The sequence below is a fragment of the Podarcis bocagei genome (assembly GCF_964188305.1).
Source record: "Podarcis bocagei genome assembly, chromosome: 6".
Taxonomy (NCBI): Eukaryota; Metazoa; Chordata; class Lepidosauria; order Squamata; family Lacertidae; genus Podarcis; species Podarcis bocagei.
The window spans coordinates 8,171,610-8,177,690 of record NC_138130.1 but is presented as its reverse complement, the minus strand read 5'-3'; the positions used below and the strand labels follow the sequence as shown (position 1 = coordinate 8,177,690).

Genomic DNA, 6,081 nt, shown 5'->3' with positions numbered 1-6,081 from the left:
GCAACCCTGGGGTACAATCCACCAGGATGTTTTCCTGTGCAAGCCATGCTGAAATGAAGGAGAGCTGATTAAAAGTGAACTTACTGTCATCCTGAGTTATACTTTGTTCTACTGCAAACAAGTAAATCAATAATATGTTTTTGAAACATTTTCTGATCTCTCTTCCCACCCCCCAACTAATCTTAAATTAACTTTCTAAACTAGCCAGTCACCCTTTATTTAGCATTATCTATACAATTTCAGTCTGGAAAGGCCCTTCTCTATTGAAGAATTCTGATCATGTTGTGAAACCTTTTATACATTCAGTGAAACACTCAAACCTATCCATATCGCCACACACAACATAAGAGGAAAATCAAAGGAGCAGAAAAGCAGAACAAGAAAAGTGGGGAGGAAGAGCGGGAAAGAGAAATGAAAAAGCAAAGAGAAAAGCAAAGAAAAGAAAAGAAAAGAAAAGAAAGGAAAGGAACAAAGAAAAGAGTGAAGAACTACAAACACTAGATGGTCCTAAATTCTCGGTGGTGGTGGTGCTGGTGGTGCTGCTGCTGCTGCTAATCAAATTTCTTCCCTTCCTTTCATTCAAAAGTATGCCAGAATGCCAAACACCAAGGTGGTAAACAATACAAATAAAATAGAAACACATTGAAAATATCTAAATCATGCAATTGTACATGTCAGTGTCAGGATATTCCGTTCCACCTTAAGGAACAGGCATGATTGTTGTATGTCACATGCCTGTTTACACTCCAGCACAGCTTGCTGGGAACTTCCGTTTGTGTATAGCTTTTGCTTTTGCTGTCTTGCTTTGGACACAAAGGAGATCGGACATGTTTTGTCCTGATGTATGCTGATAAACTGCTTGTAAATATGCTCACACAACCTCTCCTGCCACTTCTGTTTGAGCATTATCTCTGCTGAGTTGCATGCTCCAGCTTTTGAAGCTGTGGGTCGCAGATGCTGCAACAAGGACTGGAGATCGCCCGGCACACCAGCCAGTGGGCTGGAGCCAGCTGGGGGCCTGCCAATTGCCCCCGTTCCTTGGTTGTATGCCAACAGTCAGATATATATCTCAACAAAATTTCCCCATACAGGCAACACCCCCCCCCATTTATGTGGGAGTTATTTTCCAAAAGCGCCACACATTTAAGTGAAATTGTGAAACACCATTGAAACAGCCTGAAAACACCCTGTTCTGCCTCACCCTGCCCGTTTAGGGGACATTTTTACGTTACTTCCAGGTTCAGTGTGATGTTTGTATGTGCGGTCACATACATATTAAATGTGCATAAATGAAATTCTCCCACAACCTGCCACTTCCTGCCTGGTTTGGTCTTCTCTTTACATTTACACAAATTCTGATCTTTTCACATCCTCAGATTTCACAACAAGCACAAATATTCATTTGGTCATGATGGATTTCCATCTGCGTTTGTTGCTAACATGTTTCTTACCCAAAGTTCTCATAGTCTGCATAGCTCATTCTCTCTCTCTCTCTCTCTTTGGAAATCATACTTCAGAGATTTTTCTGAAGAGCTGAGATCTAAAAGTTGTTGAACTGAGATGTAAGAGGTTTTACCTGTTGATGTTGTTTGGGGAGTAGTGTATCCTAGCTATTGCACCAAGCCATCCTTCTTTGTAGCTGGCTGCTGTGCTGTAATGCTTCTATGAGGCAACTCCACAAGCATTCCCTACAAGAATGTGCAGAATACATAATTAAAGGGAATCAATGATGTTGTCAGGCTATAAAAGAACACCGATTTCAAGATATACAGGAGAATGCATAGTAGGGTTGATTAGCCCACAGAATTATGGTCAATACTCAAAAACCATATATATGGATGGTTTTTGAATATTGATTATGCTATATGTGTGTGTGTGCTTGTGCATGCCTTTAGATCAGTTCAGATATTTCCAAAGCACACAGGGAAGACTTCCAAAATCATCTGGAGACTTGAAAGCAGCTCCATGTCAGAATCTTAGTTAGCTAGAGTTGCATTCAGTGCTCATTTTACTCAGAGTAAACACATTCAAATTAATGGGCCTGAGTTAGTCATGCCTATTAATTTTAATGGGTCTACTTTGAGAAGGACCAGCATTGAATACCACCCTTAAGCTTTTCAATTTTGCATAGCTCCCTATAGCTCCTTCCTTCCTTTGCCACGGCTGAGGGAGATGGAGGGAACTGCAGGCAATGAAAGGTTAGGCCCCCTTCCCTCACAGACTGCTTCCCACATCCCGATGGCACTTTGCTATCCCTTTTCAGTTATTTGGCAGTAAGCTGAGTTAGCAAGGCTGTGCCCAGCTACCTTCAGAGCAGAACCACTGAAATTAATGGATGCAATTTAGCCTTGTCCGTTGACTTGAATGGGTCTATTCTGAATATAACTTGGTTAGCTGCAACCCCCACATCTCAGATGCCGGCCGAACATTTAGTTTGCTCTAAGTCTGGCACAAGAACAACTGCAAAGGTTATTGCCCCAAAATATCATCAATGAGGGGCTGCAGAAGCAAAATGCCATTTTAAGATCTACGTCATCTGTTAAGAGTCACATAGCACACATGCATTTTATTCTGTTTCCAGGTGAAGAAGTTTTAAATATATTCTAATTGCTTACTTTTACAGCTATGCAGGGATGTTCAATTACAGCGATCCTTTTTATCCCCAAAAGCAGCTTGCCTGACATTTACAAGCACACCAGCTGCACACATTTCTTCCTGTTGCCGGGCATAACCATTTTTACATTCTATAGGAATAGGCGACCTTTGCAACTAAATTGGGAACTTCAGCACTTCTCATAAATATAAACAGAATCCCCACAACTTCCAGTCATAAAATACCTGAAACTAGAACTAACATCAGAATAATACAAATAGAAGGAAAGTGCAAACACGTACTTAAATAAATACAGGAGTCACTGCACTCTGGAAGAAGCATCATCACGCTGTTAGATGAACAATGTTCTCTCCAGGAACCAGCCCAGGGAAAACGGGCTCTGCAAGATGACAGCAAAATTCAGTTTTGTACTGGGCTGATTAGCATTGCCAACCCACATTTCCTTCTCACTCCCTGCAGCAGTTTTTATAACTTGGACTAAGCAATCCTCTTTGACAATTGTACCATTCTTCCCCATCACTTAACAACTTTCTCCACCCATTCCTTCTCCTTATCCTGTTAAAATAAGACAGAATACTCTGGCAGACTTAAGAGTTACAATGGTCTACCAACATCACCACCCAGTCAGAGCTTCGCTAATCTAGCATGGCAGCAGTATGAGGGATTTAGTAGCACTCATTAGGGGGATTCACATGAACACCTCACACCCATGCCATTGTAAGACTGTGTAAAGGTAAAGGGACCCCTGACCATTAGGTCCAGTCGTGACTGACTCTGGGGTTGTGGCGCTCATCTCGCTTTATTGGCCGAGGGAGCTGGCGTACAGCTTCCGGGTCATGCGGCCAGCATGACAAAGCCGCTTCTGGCAAACCAGAGCAGCGCACGGAAATGCCGTTTACCTTCCCGCCGAAGCGGTACCTATTTATCTACTTGCACTTTGATGTGCTTTCAAACTGCTAGGTTGGAAGGAGCAGGGACCGAGCAACAGGAGCTCACCCTGTTGCGGGGATTCGAACCGCCGACCTTCTGATTGGCAAGCCCTAGGCTCTGTGGTTTAACCCACAGCGCCACCCGTGTCCCCGTAAGACTGTGTGGAGGATGTCAAAAGGTTGCACAGGGTATACCCATGGATTATACAGATGAATGCAAGGAAAGACACCCCCCCCATTCAGTCAGAGTCCTACCCCATGTGAAGAATCTCTTCCTCCATACTTCTGAGCATGGGTAGAACTTCTTCCAATATCTCTTGACCCTACAGATGTCAGGAGATCATGGCAGCAGCAGTTGGCAGGAGAGAGGGACAGGGCAAACCTCAGAGTCCACCCACTCCCTTGATGTGTTCCTTCAACACACTGAGTGGTTTGTGTGAACTCCCCTGCTGTTATCTTCATCCGGCTGGTATTAGTCCAAGATCGCAGAATAAAGAGTAATAAAAATTATGTGTTTAATTCTCCTGGGTCTAGTGACCTGTGCAATACATCCACACGGTAACATTCCTTTGAGCAGGGAAGTTCATTGACAGCTTGACTGCAGAAAGTTGTTTTCATGGAGCAGTGTTATTTGTTGACAAAGATAGCTTTAAGGAGATCATTCCATCAGCATGGACTGCTGTTGCTGCTTTGTGAGTGCTGGGAAGACCGCTCCCTTTCTGCCAACTCCATCTGGCCTAGGGGGCGGGGCCTGCACTCATCGCCACAGCATAAGAGGTCTGGGAGAGGCCTCCGGGACACGACTGCTGGTGCTGCTGCTTGCGTGAGTGTTGGGAGGACCGCTCCCTTTCTGCCAACTCCATCTGGCCTAGGGGGCGGGGCCTGCACTCATCGCCACAGCATAAGAGGTCTGGGAGAGGCCTCCGGGACACGACTGCTGGTGCTGCTGCTTGCGTGAGTGTTGGGAGGACCGCTCCCTTTCTGCCAACTCCATCTGGCCTAGGGGGCGGGGCCTGCATTCATCGCCACAGCATAAGAGCCCTGAGAGAGGCCTCCGGGACACGACTGCTGTTGCTGCTTGCGTGAGTGTTGGGAGGACCGCTCCCTTTCTGCCAACTCCATCTGGCCTAGGGGGCGGGGCCTGCATTCATCGCCACAGCATAAGAGCCCTGAGAGAGGCCTCCGGGACACGACTGCTGGTGCTGCTGCTTGCGTGAGTGTTGGGAGGACCGCTCCCTTTCTGCCAACTCCATCTGGCCTAGGGGGCGGGGCCTGCATTCATCGCCACAGCATAAGAGGCCTGGGAGAGGCCTCCGGGACACGACTGCTGGTGCTGCTGCTTGCGTGAGTGTTGGGAAGACCGCTCCCTCTCCTGCCAACTCCATCCGGCCTAGGGGGCGGGGCCTGCACTACCATCACAGTTTAGAGGACAGAGCAGCTACCGGCAGCAATGGACAAAATAGTTTTAAATGTTTTAATTGCTTTTAATTTGCAGCACCTTAAATGGGGGTTGTTGTTTTTTATAATATTATATTATTTCATTATCTGCTGCAAATGTTAAAGATGTTTTTATATATTTTAAGGTGTTTTAAAGGTGCTTTTATTGTTTACTTTGTTGTACCACCGTGAATGGTGGTTTTTATTTATGTATTTTTGTTGTTCCATTTTGTTTTGTTTTTGGGGTTGGACACTGAGTGGGGCGGGGATTGGTTTTGTTTGGGCATAATAGTTTTGGTTGTTTTGTTTTCTATTTGTAAATGGAGGTTAGTATGAGGCTTGGGATTGCGACCGTGGAGGGGCGAGGGAGGTATGGCGGTGGGGGCAGATGTTATAGGCGAAGGGGATCGAGATATGGATATGCTCGTACCCCTTCCAATCTGCGCCCCATCCCGAGAGACGAGGGTAGGGTGAGCAAGGATTACTCACCTCCTTCACTGGTGTTGTGCAATGCCAGGTCTATAGGCAACAAAACTGCTACCCTGCGAGATTTCTTTATCTCGCAGGGAGTTGACCTGGCTTGTGTGACGGAGACCTGGGTGCGCGAAGGGGTAACTGTTACCTTACGAGAGATGGCGCCCCCGGGTTTCTCCGTCCTCCACCAGTCACGGACTGTGGGCCGGGGGGGAGGGGTGGCAGTATTAATCCGGGAAGATTGTTCTTTCAGGGCTCTACCATCGCCATCGATCCCCGGCATTGAATGTGTTGGCCTAGTGTGGGGCTCCGAGGAGAGCTTGGCTGTCTGGCTGGTGTACCGGCCACCTAGCGCACCAGCAGCCACCCTGTCAGGCCTGCTGGAGGCGGTGGCCGGCTGGGCCTTGGAGTTCCCTAACCTATTGGTATTGGGAGACTTCAACTTCCACGCTGATGCCACTCCCTCCTCACAGGCTCTGGACCTGGTGTCTTCCATGGCGACACTAGGGCTCTCCCAGTTTGTTTCGGGCCCCACACATCAAGCAGGCCACACGCTGGATTTGATCTTTGGCGCCGGTATAGATGTGATCATGTTTCCTTCGATGAAGGTGCCATGGTCTGATCACT

General features: G+C 46.9%; 1 long non-coding RNA gene across 1 annotated transcript; it reads right to left on the bottom strand.

The window, feature by feature from the left end:
- Nucleotides 1–1,600: 1,600 nt before the first annotated feature.
- LOC308589541 lies at nt 1,601–3,876 on the bottom strand. The gene is made up of 3 exons (XR_014009370.1): nt 3,799–3,876; nt 2,896–2,993; nt 1,601–1,688 (listed from the first exon to the last, which is right to left on the bottom strand). It is a non-coding gene; the product is annotated as an uncharacterized lncRNA (long non-coding RNA).
- Between the last annotated feature and the right edge of the window lie 2,205 nt (nt 3,877–6,081).